The sequence below is a fragment of the Rattus norvegicus genome, chromosome 6, assembly GCF_021556685.1.
Source record: "Rattus norvegicus strain SHRSP/BbbUtx chromosome 6, alternate assembly SHRSP_T2T, whole genome shotgun sequence".
NCBI classification, from domain to species: Eukaryota; Metazoa; Chordata; class Mammalia; order Rodentia; family Muridae; genus Rattus; species Rattus norvegicus.
The window spans coordinates 51,982,929-52,000,605 of record NC_141539.1 but is presented as its reverse complement, the minus strand read 5'-3'; the positions used below and the strand labels follow the sequence as shown (position 1 = coordinate 52,000,605).

Sequence of the window (17,677 nt, the reverse complement as noted above, 5' to 3'; positions counted from 1 at the left end):
GTTGGGGCTATAGTATGGAGGAACCTTTGAGCCTGGACTTAGCTGTCAAGAGATGAAGGTGCTCTCCTTTCCTTTCATCTTCATGGTATGTAGCCTTCCCTACTCACCTGCTCTTCTCAGTCCTTCCCATGCATAGCCTTTAAGCTGGAAGCCCATCTGGAAGCATGCAGCATCACTCCTGGGTGCCGAGGCTCAGGAGCCCGCCCACACCAACAGAGCCTACTCATCTGTGGGTTACTTCTCCTTCGATTGGATGCTGACATGCCATGCAGCACAGGGTCCTCAAGCTCTCTTTCCTGTCTCTGCATTCTCCCTGGTGACATCATCAATCCTGTGGGCAGAAGTGTCATTTCTGGCTGATAAAACTTCAGGCCTTCTCTGTAGCCATGGCTCCTTTAGTAAGCCTCGAACTTTTGCACCCTGAGGCCCCTCATTGTAAATGGCATATTTCACAGGAAACTTGATTCTTTTTTAACTAAAATAACTTAGAAGGCCTGATGAAAGAGTGAGTCGCCCTTTCGTGAAATAGTTCAAGCTCTAACCCTCAGAGAAGTGGACCCCAGTGACCATGGACCATCTACTTGTCTGACTGTTCCCAGGTGGGAAAAATGTCCAAATCAATGAAGACCAGAAGGTTGACTTGTCCAAGTTGCTCACTCGCCAAGTAGGCAAAAGGAAGGAATGCTCTTGTTTGCATGGGAAGCAAAGGTACCCTGCTCAGAGATGGAGTTCACACCAGCCTACACTGAGCTTCCTGCAAAACCCTCTGGCTGGTGCTCACAAGCTGTGTTTCAACCCACACACTGGTGAAAAAGCACTCAGCAATTCAGACAGGCAGATAGCAAAGTAAAGTCAGTGTGACCACAGCCCCAGAGGCAGAGATAGAAGGCCACTGGGCTCCCCAGGTAGGCAAGGCCATCGCCTCCTGAATAAAGTCACTTCTTAAAATGAGATAGCATCCTCAGCCGCCAACAATGGAAAGAAAACTCAGAGCCCTGCTCCTGGGGAAAATGTCCTTACACCGGCAGACGAGTGTAATTTTTTGCTCCAAAGCAATTGAAATTTGGTGTCTTTTCTCGGGCCTGGTGGGAACTCAGGATAGACATGCCAAGTCATGCTTAGGGAGACACAGATAATCACCCCACAGCACGGAGTCTCCCACATAATAGAATTACCTAGATAATGGCAGTAGGACCATCTAACAGCAGGGAACTGACATCACTGTCACTCCCTTAAGTTCTAAAGGCAGAGTGCCTGAGGTCCAGGTAGAGTCAGCAACCAGAGCTATATACAAGGCTCAGGGGTATAAACCACCATGCTCCTGGGTCCTCAGGTACCTGAATCCAAGCCAGGTTGCAAAGCCTGTGATTGGAGCAAAGGGCATTTCTATATCGTAAAACACTGACCTATGTGACTATTCATGTGCACTGTGCACAGTAGTGTAGCAGGTATGGCTCTAAGTTCTTGACTTCACTCAACATGACGTTGCCTCACTTCATCCCCCACAGGAAGGTACCACTGCTCCTGGCGTGGTACCCACTGACTGTCGGTAGGCATTTATACAACATCAGTGACTTGCCAGAGACACCGACAGTCACTGACTAGGCTGGAATTGATCTTGGCCTCTGAAAGAAGTGTTCACACACCCACAGGAACAGGGTGTCCCAAGCTGGCATGAAACACTAAAAACATAGTCCAATGGAGCCCTGATGTTCAGCCGTAGCCATCAAAACACTGGTCCTCCACATGGCAGACAGATGCTCTGTATGACTTCCCACAGAGAGAACTTTCAGGGACAGCACTTTCCTGTAAGTTGCAGATGAGAATCTTATCTTGGAGGGTTCTATGACGGGCAATGATAGCATCCACATCATCAGGAATGGCTAGCACAGTTCCCCAGGTCCACCCTGTAGACGGCTGGCCTGTGTCTTGACCTAGAGCTTCTTCAATGAGTCAAAATGAGACAAAGCGAAAGTTAAGGTGAGGGTGACAGATTCCTTTGCTGGTCCAGCCCCTCATTTCTTTTTCTTTTGGACAAGACCCCAACAGTGAGCCCACAGTCCCTCCCTCACCCTCCTATCCAACTGTGAGGGTCTGCAGCTGTCTTAGTCAGTTTTCCATTGCTGACATATCATGATCATGGCAACTCTTACAAAACAAAGTACCTAATTGGGGCTTGCCTACAGTTTCCAAGGTCTAGTCCTTTATCAGCATGGTGGGAGGCATGTGGGAGGCTCACAGGCAGAGGTGGTGCAGGAAAAGTAGCTGAGTGCTACATCCTGATCAACTGGTTGAGAGAAAAAGACTCTGGTTGAGAGAGAAAGACTCTGGCTTTGTCGTGAGCTTTTAAAACCTCAAGGCCACTCTGAGTGACACACTTCCTCCAAAAAGGCCACACCTCCTAATCCTTTCAAATAGTGCCACTCCCTGTGACCGAGCATTTAAATCAATAAGTCTGTATGAGCCATTCTTTTTTCTTCCCCCCTTTTCTTTTCTTTTTTTTTTTTTTTTTATTTCGGAGCTGGGGACCCAACCCAGGGCTTGTGCTTGCTAGGCAAGCGCTCTTCCACTGAGCTAAATCCCCAACCGAGCGATTCTTATTCAAAGCACCACAGCAGTCTTTGTCACAGTACTGCTCCAGTTGCACACAGAGGAAGGCTCCTCTCTGAGCCTGCAAAGTGCTGATGGTAGGTTTTTGTTTTATGCCCCTCCCGCCCGAATCTTCCAGCATTTTCTAATAATCCTGCTATATTGATACTGGGTGTTGTTGTTTAAACAGCCCACCTAGCTCTTATTTAGTGGAAGAGATGTGAATAGGCTCTGAGTAGGTACGTGGATGTATAACAGGGCCATAATGAGTTTTGTGTCATCCCTCAGATGGTACGTGTGACCCATGGCTCTCACACACAGACTAAGCTTCTCTAGTTGGGAGAGACTTCCTTGTCGGGGGAGTCAGTTTCAGCCTGACCTTTCTAAAATGAAAACACCATGCTTATGTGTAAGCAAAGCCATTTTGAGCCTAGGTTTCTCCGGAGTTCCCCCACTTCTATCACCCCTGTCTCTAAAGATAACCCCTTCCGGGTCGGTGACTATGAGACTGGTGTGTGTGTGTGTGTAGCTTGTTGATGTGAGAAGGGACATCAGGCCACCTTATCACAGATTGCAGGATGGAACTTGGAGCCTCAGGTCCAAGCAGAAAGAGGTCATCAGTAAGTCCAGAAGGGCAACAGTGGCCAACCACGGCGAGTTCCCAGCATCCGTCCCCCAAGCCCTTTCTATCAGATTCCTGCTCTCCCCGCTGACAGAGCCATATCAGTTCCTACTCAGGGATCAAGATGACATTTCAATACAGCAAGTCTCCCCTGAGACAAATGACAGGAGTGAAGCTCTGGCAGCACTTGCTGCATCCTGACTCCACACAAAGGAAAGTTTGAGCAAACATCACTTTCCCAAATGCCAACTGAGAATGTCTACTAGCCAGAGCTTCAGATGAGTGACAGCCAGTCCACTATGGTAGGTGCTGTCACATCATCATTTGCAGATGAAGACAGGGAGGCATGAGAGGTTAGGTGACATGGCCCTGATCGCTCAGTTCAGGAAGGTACAGGCAAGGCTAGGCAATGACTGAGCATGGCTACCAAGGCTCAATTATGCCTAATACACTCCTGCATGCCATACATGTACTTATATTACATGCCTTGTGTACATGGACCCCCTCTGATCATTAGAACAGTTCCATGGGGTGGGAAAATGATTCAGGCATCACAGTATGGCAGAGAACAGCATTAAACCCTAATGAACAGAACCAGTAAAAGGAAAACTAAGCCTGTGAGTGATGGGGAACGGTGTCCAGTGCTTAGAGGAGCATCCCTTGGATACAGAGAGTGACACACACACACACAGAGAGAGAGAGAGAAAATACATGCTACAAGACCCACACAGTATTCTGGAAGAGCCATACTGCAGGGCTATTGCACAAATTCCTTCCCCCGATGACAAACAGAGGTATAATTCTACCAAAATGCACTCTGGGGAACAATTGCATTTATTGGGCTTCTTTACAGAGTAGTGGGTGAGGGGCCCACAGAAGCATGAGTAGCCTTTAAGCAGACACCCTGCAAAGTCTGTACCCAGTGAGGTTGATAACTCCCCCATGGCCTCAGAGATGGAACCCTCCTCCCTAGTCTTTCTCACACTATATACTTCTAGCCCCTCCCTGAGGCCACCTAACCATTGGAATGCAATGCATAGAACTGGCTGGGGGAATTGCTGAATACTGGGTTAGGGTCCCATGACCTGCCCCGCCCATCTTTCAGTAAGCAATGAGGAAATGTCAATAGTCAACAAGCCTGGTTAGGATCTTTTGCAAGTGGGCATTGCTACACTCATAAAAATGGCAGCAGTTTGGCTTGTATGGTAATCCTGAATAACAAAGGAACACAGATAGCTCCCACCAGGGCCAGGGCATATTAGCTACCCATGAAAGAGCTCAATTTGGGAAGTGGGAATGTTCTATCTAGAATGACAATGGAGGTGGATACACAAGGACATGTTATCGTACTTTAAATACCGGATTTTATTATCTGAAAAACCACACTCAATCAATCCAAGTGGGTAGCTTGACCTGTTCTACTACACCTCTTTAGATTTAGGCCCGGGGTCCTGGACACAGAGTCCTTCAGAACAGCCAGTCAGAGCCTGATGTCATAGCTCAGGCTTGTGCAGCTTCCTGTGCTCCAGGAGGCCACTGGGAATTTGTTTGGTTTGACATTATCAGTCATTCGTTCTGCAGCCTCGTGGTTAGCAAAATTGTAAGTGGGGAGATTTTTCTAGACCTGGTGCTCACACACCGCCGCAGATCAGAGGGTCCACAGAAGCTGGGGATGCTAGCAGCATTTCTGAAGAGGACGTAGACAGAGGGGGTGTGCATCTCCCCACACAAGCCCTTATTAGCATTCTCATCAACACCTCCGCACGGATTAGTGAGGATCCCATGTTCCCACAAGGGACCTGCTCGTACTGAAGGAGGCAAAGCCTGTCTCTGTTTACACTCTGCCTTGTGCATTCACAATGAACCGAGTTGGCAGAACAGCATGTTCTCCAGCATGGGGAGGGCACTTTACCTAGGTCCAAGGGAGAAACCACCCATGGAGACTGATCGACTCTTATAGGACTCACCTCTGCCATGTTGGCAAGACTGAAAGCACGGTGTCCCTCCCCTGTTAGTAGGGAACACACAGGAGCACAGTGTCCCTTTCAGTATAAATCCCCATTGTTCCTCTCACATCAGGCAGAGCTAGTTAGAGGATACCAGTAGTGACCAGAGGGAAAAGGTGTGCTTCAGACTCTCCCCCACTGTTTTAGTTCAAGAGGACAAAGAGCTCAGGTGTTGCCAATTCCCACAGCCATTACTCTAAGTCAAGAGCAAGACTATTGGCTGGGCATCTTTTTCTATGGCTATTCATTCCCTGTGCTGTTATTAACCCTGAAGTATCTGTCCCACTCCTCATCCCCACTGTCACAGAGGCAAACATTGCAGTCGGAAATCAGGGACTTCTGAGAGTGTGTGGATGGGTTCATGTTTGAGGCAGGGTCATACTTTTTGGGTGACTGCATTCACCCCAGCTATCTGTGCTGGACATTGAGCTTCACAACAACCCTGTAAGCTATGATATATGGCAGAGAGTCCTCTACATCAGAGCTCTGTGACCTCTGCAACATGACACAGAATTGACACTGTTAGCCTTGGATGGCTCACATCTGGAACGATCTCCTCCTGGCCCCAATATGCCCCCATGGAGCTACACAATGTGTTTCTGAGAATGGAAGTGAGTAGAGACAATGTAAGGTAGTTCCTGGCAAGGCTTTTGAAGAGTGAGTGAGACTTCTTCTTCCCATACCCCTCTTTCTACCCACGAGCAGAGGCCTCATGAGCCTTGGACTGGCATAACCATGAGATAGAAGGCTCATCTTTGGCTGCCAGCCCACACACTCACACGGACTCCTAGCAAGCCAAAGATTTATTTATGGTGCCAGGTGCTTTTGTAGCAGTTTCCTCTTCCTAGTAAACCCAGTGCTTTCTCCCATGCTACAAAACTAAGGACCAGTGAATCAAGTGACTTGATACCCACACCAATGTGGAATCTCTCTCTCTCTCTCTCTCTCTCTCTCTCTCTCTCTCTCTCTCTCTCTCTCTCTCTCTGTGTGTGTGTGTGTGTGTGTGTGTGTGTGTGTGTGTGTGTGTCCTGCTACAGAGACCTGAATCTGCCTATTCACCCACTGCAGAAGCCTGGAATAAAGACATAGCCTCACCCCACAACAAGAATGGCAGGATCCCACAGGCTGAACACAATGTCCCTTGGAGATTCAATGTCAGTGACTGATGCCTCACAAGGCAGCAGTAGATCTACCCCACCTCCAGGCATGGAGAATAGACTGACTCAGGAGGGTGGTGGTATTTGCTGGATCCCCAAGGTTTCACCAGCTTCTGAGACCAGCTGGATAACTAGAGTGTCTCCCATTCCTTAGAATAGGTTTTGTCTTCCCAAATGATTACCACTGCATTCCTACCTGACCATGGGAGTTTTGCACCCAGAAGCTGAAGCAGTTCAGCCCTACGAGAACCCCTCATGAAGGCAGTAGGCAGGCTGTGGATCCAGCGAGCCATGTGGGGCCTCCAGAAGTAAATGGGAACCAACATTTCTACAGCTCTGCTTGGCATGCATCGGGCTCTCAGGAAATATTTGTAAATATGTAGGTTTTATTTTAGGAGGAAAATCATGGCTGGGATGTAGATCAGTGGTCAAGCACTTGCTTAGAATTCACAGCACACTGAATTGGTCTGATCACCAGTTGGAAAGAAATATAGATAGGAGAGAGGGAAGAGGAGAATTTGATCACTAAATGAGGGCATTCCTCTGTCATTATCATTTCAACAAACAAAATATTTGATAATCAAAGAAGGAAGAAGGCTGGGGCTGCTGTAGCTCATTTGGTAGAGTGCTTGCCTAGCATACACAAAGCTCTGGGTTCAATGCCCAGTACTGTATTAAAAAGGCATGGCAGGGCACCCCTGCAATCCCAGCATTCAGGAGGTAGAAGCAAGAAGATCAGAAACTCCAGGTCATCCTTGGCTAATGTCTTGGTTACTTTCTGCTGCCCAGTGTCCCTGTGGGAGTCTCAATTGTAGCATCGGCCTGTGGGAACTTCTGTAATTATCTTGATTGTCAGTTGGCATGGGAAGGCTAAACAAAACCTGGGAGCAAAGTGTAACCAGTGTTCCTAAGTAGTTTCTGCTTTTGTTCCTGCCCTGACTTCCTCAGTGATGGACTGTGACCTGGAAGTACAAGGTGAAATAAATTCTTTCCTCCTCTAAATTAATTTTTGGCCATGGTGTTTATCACAGCAGTCCAAAGCAAAGTAGAATGGCTATGTAGTGAGTACAAGGGCTGTTGGAATTCCATGAAACTCTTTCTCAAAAATCAAAAGTACCACCCCAGGGAGAGGAAGAAAGAAACAGGAAAATGAAAGAGGATTAATAAAATTTACAAATACCGTAGGTGGGCATGCTCTGGACACTCTGAATAACACACACCCTGTTTGTGTTTTCCTGGTTGTCCTACAGTGGTGACTCCTTGGAGGCCACAGGTTGTACCTTTGGGAATAGAAGTGTCAGGTACCAGAAAGGTAGTACAGACTAGGCCCTGGTTCTGCCTTTCCCTGCTTTGTGTCTTTGACAATCAGCAGCCAGGCCACATTCCATTTGGCAAGCTATGGAATAGGAACCTCAAAGAGGCTCTTCATCCTTTAGCACTGTGAGGTAGATATTCCCAGAGTGCCACCCAAGAACACCTGCTGTGGCCATAGTTTGGTCTCCAGGAACCAGAGGCTGTGAAAATAGTGGAAACCCATGTGTGGAAGCAGTGTGGCTTGATGCCTCAGCCCTACCCCTCCCAAGGCCACATTTCTCTTCCTGGCACAGTGTGACTATGTCGCCAAGCCTTGCTTGCCATTCTCACTGGTGGAGCTTGGACAACTGAAAAGAATCAGGAGATTGCTTTCCCACTTCAGTCACCAGCCCTGCTCCCCTCCCTCATGTTGTGGTAACTCAGAGCTCCAGGCTTGACCTGGATCCCCGCTGTGTCACATAGAGGAAGCTGGCGAAGCACACGGAAGCCTGTTACAAACTGTGTACTAAGCTAGTGCTCATTTCTATGAAAAACACAACTAACAACATCAGGTCCAAATACCTGCCTATTCAAACAAGGTCTTCATGGGACTCAGGAGAAGAGAATCTCATGACCCATGGAAGCCCTGCATGACCTGACCTTCCACAGCCTTTCTGATTCTGTCTTTTCTTTCCACTTGCCCCTGACATCTTATATCTCACACAGTGTATACTTCTGCCTCAGAACCTTTGCTATAGCTCCTTAACTCCTTCTTAGTCATACACATGACTTAACTGTTCACTTATTTAATATCCTTATTAAACATCATCTTCCAGTAAAACTATAGTTGGCCATAGTCCCTATCTTTTCTCCTTGCTTAATTTTTTTTCCTGAAAACCCATTAGGCTGTCCAATGAAACATACAATTTACTTAGAATTTTATCTAGTGTCTTCCTCTGGTAGGATGTTGTCTCCAGGGTGTGTGTGTGTGTGTGTGTGTGTGTGTGTGTGTGTGTGTGTGTATAGATCTACATTATGAATACCTGGAACAACAGCTGAGTCATAAAAGGGCTCAATGTGCCCTTGATGGGTAAATAATGCAGGCTGGGTAAGCAAATATCAATAAAGGGAATGGAAAACAAGGAAATGTTTATGGTGCTTAATTTGACCTGGGTGACAAGAAAGTCAGCCAGCTAAGGCTCCAGGAAAGTCCATTCCAAGAACTGTTTGTGGAACAGACGGTCCAGCCCCTAGGTGCATTAGGCTCTGGTGCAGTAAAGAAAGCAGGTGGAATGAGAAGAGTCAATGAAAGTGAGCTCTCCACTCAGCCTGTGGGAAGACCACAATGGTGGCTGTGGCTACCCACAGCTGGACCAAGACTGGTACCAGAAGTCATCGCTTGAAGGAAGGGACCTGCCTTCCTCCAGCTCCCAGAAGGTATGAATGTTTCACAGTGGTGTGGATAGTGATGGGGGCACAGTTGCTGGGGTTTCTAAACCTTCCAAGATTGGCTTGTGCCTACAAGAAGGCTGGTCAGTAATTTGAATATTCACTTTATATCTGGCATGGAGCTAACTTTATATCAAAATCTCAGACTTCTGCAGACTCAGTATACAGGGAGAGAGAGGTCAGAACTTGTTTTGGTTTCTTTCCCCTTGTACTAATGAGATACAGGAGTCTGGATGACTTATTTCACAAGATTGGTTTAGTCCAACATTTTGGAAGCTGATCAAGCTGTGTAAGGACCTCCTTGGCTGCATCGCATCATAGTGGATGACATTCTGACAAGAACATGTGAGAAAGGGAGAGCTCACATGGCAAGATGTGGAACAGGGAGCAGTCTTTCATCTTTATAAAAACTCTACAGAAAACAAAGCAAATCTCAGACACCTCCAGAAATACCTCAGTCTCTTCTGAGGCTATGATCCCATGACCTAATGACTTCCTACTAGATCCTATCTCTTAAAGGTCTCAACACATCTCCATAGTAGGGTCATATTACCAACACAGGAAGCCCTGGAAGATTCACTCCAGTCACATCCAAACCATGGTAGAGCCCCAGAAATAGTGGCAATGTTTGTTATGTCCTCCTCTTTGGCTGCTGTGATAAAGCACCATGGCCAAGGGAAGTTATAAACGAAAGAATGCATTTTGGCTTGTAATCCCAGAGGGATATGACTCCATCATGGTAGGAAATCCTGACAACAGGGAGCAGACATGGAGGCAGGAACAGTTGAAAGCTTACAAACCACACTCAGAAAGCAGAGAGAGAGAGAACTTTGAAACCTCAAAAACCTGCCCCCTGCTCCTGCCATAACATCGTTCCTTTAGCAAGGCCACCGCCCCTAAGCCTTCCTAAACAGCTCCACCAACTGGGCACCAAGTGTTTCAAATGCCAGAGCCTATGGAGATCATGATGGATTAATTTTCTCAAGCTGGATCATGAGGACAGTGCTGCAGTAGGTAGGAGAAGTGTGTCCTGCTAAGTGGGGGAGACTACTTCCTCAAGACAAAGCCCTCAGAATCTGAAGATTCCAAGACTTCAGCTTCATTAGGGTCCTCCTACACATCTCCACCCCAAGTTAAAGGGTCCTATTTTTTTTTACCAATTTATGTCCATTACTACTGATATCTTCTGCGGCTGGGTCTTGAATTTTCACTCTAGGTTAGCCAACCTTATAATAAGGAATTAGGTCTGACTTTCAATACTTGAACTCAGTGGAGAAGTTACTGACCATTCTAACCATGGACTTTCAGCCTAGAAGACTGGAAGTCTTAGCAGTCCAATCTGGTGCTCGAGGTCTGGAGGATTCCTTAGAGCTGCTAGTCTTCAGTCTACATTGGAATCCTAAAGTTGATAGATCTGAATCAGGCAGCAACAGAGTAGATGAACTTACCGGCAAGAGTGAAGGCAAGAAGGCAAAAAGCAAATTTTCCTTCTTCTATGTCCAGAAACTGTTGTGAGATTTAGAGTTGATCATCCTGCATTTATAATCTGATTAAGGAAATCCCTCACGAGAGTGCCTACCAGCTTGGGTTTTAGTTGACTGTAAACATAGTCAAACTGACAACCAAGATTAGCCTTCACATGGTTCTAATCCCCAATTTTAACACCAACCTTCTGCTCTGTGGGAAGACTATAGCTGTATAACCTCCTTCTAGTCCTGGGACTTCTGGGCATCAGACACAGTCATGAAATGTGACTCTTACCCACTTCTACAGCTCTGTATAGCCATAGGGGAATCATCTACATTCTAAAGATATGACCACACTCCTGAAGTGTGTGCAGCAGGCCAAGATCCACAGTGTTTTGAAAGCTCACTGTGGAATAGACTGTTGGTCTCATAAGTCCTGTGGAATTCATCCACCAGCTCCTCACTTTGCCACTTGTAGACCTTAAATCCAGAAAGACTCCACAGAAAGACTCCAGCATGTCACCAGCATCCCAGACAGGAAGTCACTATTTACTAAATGGTTGGGTCCACCCACAGAGCCTCTATTTCTGGAGATGACAATGAACAAGGGAATGGAGCCTGCTTGGTGCTACAGGAAGCTTATACACAGGAGAGGTGAGGAGGAGGAAGAAGAGGAGGAGGAGGAGGAGGAGGAGGAGGAGGAGGAGGAGGAGGAGCTGCGCTCCAGATCACTCCCACCCAAACTCTGCAAAATGGGACAGTGAGTCTGAATCCTCAGCCCCATCTCATCTGACAGGACAGTAATAGTTTCCACCTCAGCCCACTCCTGGGCTGTTGTGGAGGAGGGAACACATGGAGGTAACGAGGTAACAGGGACTCAAGGCCTCTCTGTAATCCTCACTGTCCTGCTGGCTGGATATTTTCAAATGCTGCTCCTTCCCTGAGACTCACCTCTCTGCAGATAAAGGTTCACCTGTGCCTCATGCTGCAGCTCTAAAGATTCTCAGTCTTCCAGCAGCTTCTGATCACCTGCTTTGTGAGCTTATGAGTCTCCTTTTATGCAGGGTCAGAGGAGCCATGTAGACCAGATAAGGGACTTCTCCCAGGAGACTGCCCTCTGCCAACCCCTTGCCTGCCTGCCTGCCCTCTACTATCAAAGCTAGCAGTTGTACAGAATGTCTCACAGGTAGGAGAGCCTAACCCAGGGACATTTCTCTACTTTCCAAGGCCATTTGTCACTGTGCCACTCAGGAGGGCTCCAGCCTCTGCCTCTGGGTGACTCAGGTCACATCCCTGACACACACCAGTGCGTCTTTGTTGGCAGCTGCCAGATCTGGCTACCCAGACGTCAGAGCACAGTGTCTCCTGGGTCATTCTGAAGTCATCTCCAGCTGAGTCATTTCCCTAGATCAATGCCTTTCTGAGAGCTGGTGTCCTCAAGGCCCTTCTGGGAGGTGGCTCTGCCTGGCTGAACCATGTATTCTTATCACTTTCTCTGTCCCCTACATAGCACACCCACTAGGGATGTCTATGCTGATGGAGGCATCTAACTTGTCTTGAAGTACAGGAGGATGCTGGGATGTCAGCTGCACTGAAGGCTCATGGATACTGGGAGCCCACAGCCATAGTCTGCATACAGGAGGAGAAAATCTAGTACTTGCAAAGGCATAGCTTCCTTTCAAAAGAATGAGCTTCCTTTCCTTGGGCCCCTCCCATTGCCATGCCCCTCCCATTGCCACGCCCCACACATGTCCCGCCTCCCACCCAGCTCATGGTATAGCCAGGACAGGACTTCTGACAATGAAGACTACAACCTCTGCTGCATGGTCATAAACAGGCAACAGCTACGCTGAGATGAACAAGTAGGCAGGACCCAAAGGACTTGTTTCCATCACTGTCACTGTACACAGCCATCAGCATCTGCCTGCCACATCAATGGTTTGCTAAATGATGACAGAGACCTAGATTCAAATCCACGATAAGATGTTAGCAGCTGTGAGGCTATATGTGAGACGCCATGTGGATATCACATGGAAATGGGGGAAAAAACAACACAAAGGAGGTGCTGCTCAGAGCTGAGGGAACATTTGGAAAGATGGAGGGCACAGTACTGTTAAGTCCAGAGGAACACATTCATTCCAAGACCCTGGTAAAGGTCCACACCAAAGGGAACATGGAACACTATTTACACCAATTTGTCCTACAAATACATATATACGATAAACTTTATTCTATCACTGAAGGGCAGTAAAACATTAAAGGAAAGTTATGAAATCCAACAGCCTTAGTGTAGGAGATTTTCCCTTCCATACTAAATCGAAAGCCTAAAGGAATCACTTCCCAGTTCCTCTGTAGGATATCCACACTTTCAGCGGCATTACTCCAGCTTCAGGACCAACATTAGGTAAAGATTTTATAAACGTAACCACTGAGGTTCCTTCACTGTTGTCAGATGATGAACAGGAGGGGAGAGTGTACAAAGGGGCACATTGGGCAAAGGACTTGACAGCCAGATCCTATCGTTCCTTTCTGAGACGCTTGAAATGTAAAACTAAAAAATTATTTACTGCTGGAATCTTCCATACAGCAGTGTATGGAGAAGCTGTCATTGGGTACTGAAAACACAGAAGTCAACACTCAGGAAATGAACTACAGAAAGTCATGGCTGGGCAGGCTGCAAATTATGGATGGAGGACAACAGCAGACCACAGAGAAAGGGCTACATCAGACAGTGCAGAAAGGACTACTACAAACCACAGAGAAAAGTCCTACAGGCTGTGGAGAAAGACTACAGCAGACAATACTGTAAGCCAATCTTTAATTGTTCTCTTGACTGTGTGCCCTGCTACATGCATCATAAATATGAAACCATCTCTTTCCTCTAGGGATCTGCAGGCATGAGAAATGTGGGCATCATTGGTATGAGAAGTGGTTTCTACAGCAGTCGTGGAAAACAAGGATTTACACAAAGATCTTTTCAGCAAGGGCCTTGGGGGATCTTAGAGAGGATGATTCTTCAGGCAGGAACAGGAGCGAGGCTCATCCCTGATATCAGGATGGATGTGAAGAACTCCAAAGCATGTACACACGGATACAGATACACACACTCACACACACACACACACACACATATACAAATACATACACACACACAAACACACATACATACTACACATCACACAATACACAAATACATGCACACACATCACACACATACACAAATACATGCACACACACGTCACACACATACACAAATACATGCACACACACATCACACTCACACACACATCACACTCACACACATCTCAAACACACACAAACACATGCACATGCGTGTGTATGTGCACAAGCACTCAAGCATGCATACACATACAAGATGGTAGCATTCTGACCCCACAGATGTCTGGTTCTAGGTAGCCAAGGTTCTAGGCAACCAGATGCAGTGAACAGCACCCAACACAGACAGAACAGTGTAGGACAAGGGCTGAAAGAAGGGCCATATCCAAAATGACAACTAAACCAGTTCTGTACCCCTCCTAAGCTAAACTAGGCCCTACATATAGCAGACCTCAGGTTCTGCCCTGGAGTCCCAAAGCAATTTCTGATCCAGGTCTACGTGGATGGGACAACAAAGGTGACCTTTCCTTGCACACAAGCTTCCAGAGTGACAGAACAGGAGCATAATGGTACAGACCTTTAACCCTAGCACTTGAGAGGCAGGGGAGGTAGGTGGATATCTATGAGTTTGAGGCTAACCTGATCTACATAGTGAAACCATGACTCAAAACAAATGGAGTATTGAAAAGACTGGGCAAGTGGCCCACAGACCTTCTGTACTTCATTCACTAAGTTACCTCTGCCAGCTGCACCAACTGGCTCTGCAGAGACAGATGCAGACCTTCCCTCATGTTCTGGAAGGAGACTAAACAGTGAAGGAGAGAGAGGAGGGCAGTCAATTTTGTCCTGACACAAGTAGAGAATGTGCATCAGGCTGAGCATTTTGTGGTATGATACTAAAGACTTCCCACCTGTCAGGGGTGGTGGCTTGTACACTCCCATCGTTCTAGCACTAGAGAGGCTGAGTAGATGACATCTCAAGTTCAAGGAGTCCTGGGCTACACAGTGTGACCTAAAATCACCAAAGGCTGGCATACTGGCCAGTTTAATGTGTCAACTTAACACAGGCTAGAATCATCAGAGAAGAAGAAGCCTCAGCTGAGGAAATGCTTTCATGAGATCCAGCTGTAAGACATTTTCTCAATTAGTGGTCAATGTGGAAGGGCCCAGCCCATAGTGGTTGGTACCATCCCTGGGCTAATGGTCCTGGGTTCTATAAGAAAGCTGTGTAGGAGGAAGCAAGCCAGTAAGCAGCACCCCTCCATGGCCTCTGCATCAGCTCCTGCCTCCAGGATCCTGCCGTTTTGAGTTCCTATCCTGACTTTGGCGATGAACATATATGAAAGTGTAAGCCAAACAAACCCTTTCTTCCCTGGTTGGCCTTTTCCGTGGCATTTGTTGTAGCAATAAAAACCCTAACTAGGGCAGCTGAGCGTGCAGCTCTGTGACAATAGGCAGGAGAATGGAGCCTGGAAATCTTTATACAAAGCCTACAAAATTATTATACCACCCCCTCTCCCAAACCAAACTCACTGGCAGATACAAAGACTGGAATACCCTTCCACATACACATATGCCTTGCATCGTAGCATGTAGAACTCAGAGAAGAAAGAGCACATTCTACAAACGACCCGTGAAAGTCCCCATCCTCTCTGCAGGGCCACCTTTCAAGCCTCTAAACTTTCACCATTGCTCCATCCCACCTCATCCCATGGAAATGTGTTCGTCTGCAATACATCCTACTGTGCCTCTGCCTGCCGCTATCCAGATGACTCTGTCCAATTCCTTGTTGCAGAGCCCAAGTGTCTGCAAATCGTGGCAGGTCCCCTTTGAACCCCAGTATCCACCAATATTAACACAGCACTTGCCAAGCCTATGAAAGGATCTGGGTTCATCCTCCAACACTGAAAAATAAATACATATCTATATACATGTTTGCAGCCATAAAATCCAGTAAGACCTTGACCTTGGGTAACAGACAGGACACCACTGTCCTGATCTATCCAGCACTCAATCTAAGACCAATTAGTCTGGGGCCAGGGCAGCCCCCAAGAAGGTCCAAATAGAGCTCTGGTGGCCCTGCCTGGCTCCCCACCCAACTCCCTGAAAATAAATGTAACTCATCCTACGACTGGATCTGCATCTGGCTTCTCCTCATGAAGATTTTTTTTCCTCTTCCTACCAAAAGGGTTCAAAAGTTTAGAGCTGATTTGTATTCTGAGCACCAGGCAGACTGCTGCAAATCCAGCTCTGTGGGGGAGGTTGATTGAACAGCCAGCCTGGGGCAGGCACTGCTCTCCAGAACTGGAAGGGCTTCCTGGGTGTCGCTGTTGCTCTCCCCTCCCCGCGTCTTAGCCTCTCTAACCCTCCTGTCCCTGCTGGGAGCTGCTGCTCTTTGTGATGATAACAGCTGATCCACGGGCATCGGTGGAATGCAGGGGAATCTCCAAGGAATTCCACTAGGGCTCTTTCAAGCACTTCATTTGCATACATTTGTATAAGTTATGCAGCGGTATACACTTCTCTTTAACATTGCACCCTAATGAAATCACTCAGATGGGCACATTAGAAATGGGATTTACTCTGGGAAGGCTGACCCTTTGCCAGTTAAATCATTTGAATGATCATTTGAATATATTTGCACCAGTGGCACAAGGAAAGCGCTCGGACTGGTGTTTTCAGAATTAATGAACCAACTTGGCTACCTTTGTGGGGAGGGCCTCGAGGCTTCAGTAAACAGTCTTAGGCATTCGGAATCTGAGGCTAGGGTATCAGCCTCAGTCCTAAAACATCCCGGGGAGTCAGAAGCCATCCTAGCAGTTCTCACACACAAACTCAAAGGAGTCCTCAGAGAACCTCTGCAGGGAAAGGAGGGCATCAGGAGAGTTGAAACAAACCCAACAAGAGGGCACAGAGCTGTTGGTGCCCCACTACATGGAAGGAGGAAGCATCAAGAGGAGGCTCTGCTGGGACCTGTAAGGAGTGGTTGCTGGTTGCTGAATAGTAAGATCGTCGGCCTCAGCTTGCCCAAGGGTTATAGCAGGCCCAACAGGGAGGTGACTGGAGGCTGATGGTACCCCAGAAAGCCAACACAGCCAGCAGCTATCCTGGAGGATTTAGGGGAAAAATGAGATTCAATATTGTGCTGGAGGGGCAGCCTGGCAGAGAAGGATCTGGGCAGGAGCCCCCCGTGTTAGAAAGTACTGGCAGCTACTTTGTATGTCACAAAGCTTGTAATTTATTCTTCATGAATACCTCCAACTGACAGACGGAAACTAAGCCAGAAGTGTGTGACCTGCTCCAGGTCATTCTGCTTATAGAGGACAGCCGGAAAGTTAACTGTTCAAGTCCCAAAGCCCCTCCCTGCATGCCTGCTGTGAATCCATTAGTCATGTAAGGGAGATCATCTCCTATAGACCTTGCACAGACATGCCATGTTTCCCAGGGAACATTACCTAGCTGGTAGCAATGGAGTGTTTCCCGCTGAAACCATCCGACTTCTGGGAAGGCCCACTCCTCAGCCTCTACCTTAAGGAAGAACCAGCTTTAATCCTAAAGTCCTGTAGTTGCCTCTCAGTCTAACAAAGGGTCCTTATGTTCCCTCTCTAGAACCAAGAAAAAGACCAGATTTCCCTATCTGTTGGGAAATCAGAACACACCCATGAGCTTCTAGACAAGTCTCTAGCCAGGATACTATACTAGGCAGATGTCAGAGCCACCAGTTGGCCTTTTAAAGCCGCTGCAACTGGCACAATTCCAGAGCTCCCCCTCTAAAACAGAATGTAAGAATGTATCCTTTGACCGATACCTTCAGCGCAAACTTCATTGCTACTTTTTCCCCTGCAAAGCTGCCTTCCGGGATGAACCGGAAATTGTTCTTTTGTTATGAGAAACCCACCAGTACAGCCAACTGAAGGTCTTTATTCCAGCTGGCTGGAACTACATTCAGGTATTGGGGCCCACATGTGGCCCCCCAGC

The 17,677-nt window shown here is 47.4% G+C and overlaps 1 long non-coding RNA gene across 3 annotated transcripts; it reads left to right on the top strand.

Moving 5' to 3' along the window:
* Positions 1 to 8,923: 8,923 nt before the first annotated feature.
* LOC148005179 (uncharacterized) lies at positions 8,924 to 15,841 on the top strand. Of its 3 annotated transcripts, XR_015622958.1 has the most exons (5): positions 8,935 to 9,104; positions 11,159 to 11,236; positions 11,647 to 11,768; positions 13,170 to 13,387; positions 13,468 to 15,841. It is a non-coding gene; the product is annotated as an uncharacterized LOC148005179 (long non-coding RNA). The 3 variants fall into 3 exon arrangements; XR_015622959.1 differs by lacking the exon at positions 11,159 to 11,236 and having other exon boundaries at positions 8,924 to 9,104; XR_015622957.1 differs by lacking the exons at positions 11,159 to 11,236; positions 11,647 to 11,768 and having other exon boundaries at positions 8,924 to 9,104.
* The last annotated feature ends 1,836 nt before the right edge of the window (positions 15,842 to 17,677 follow it).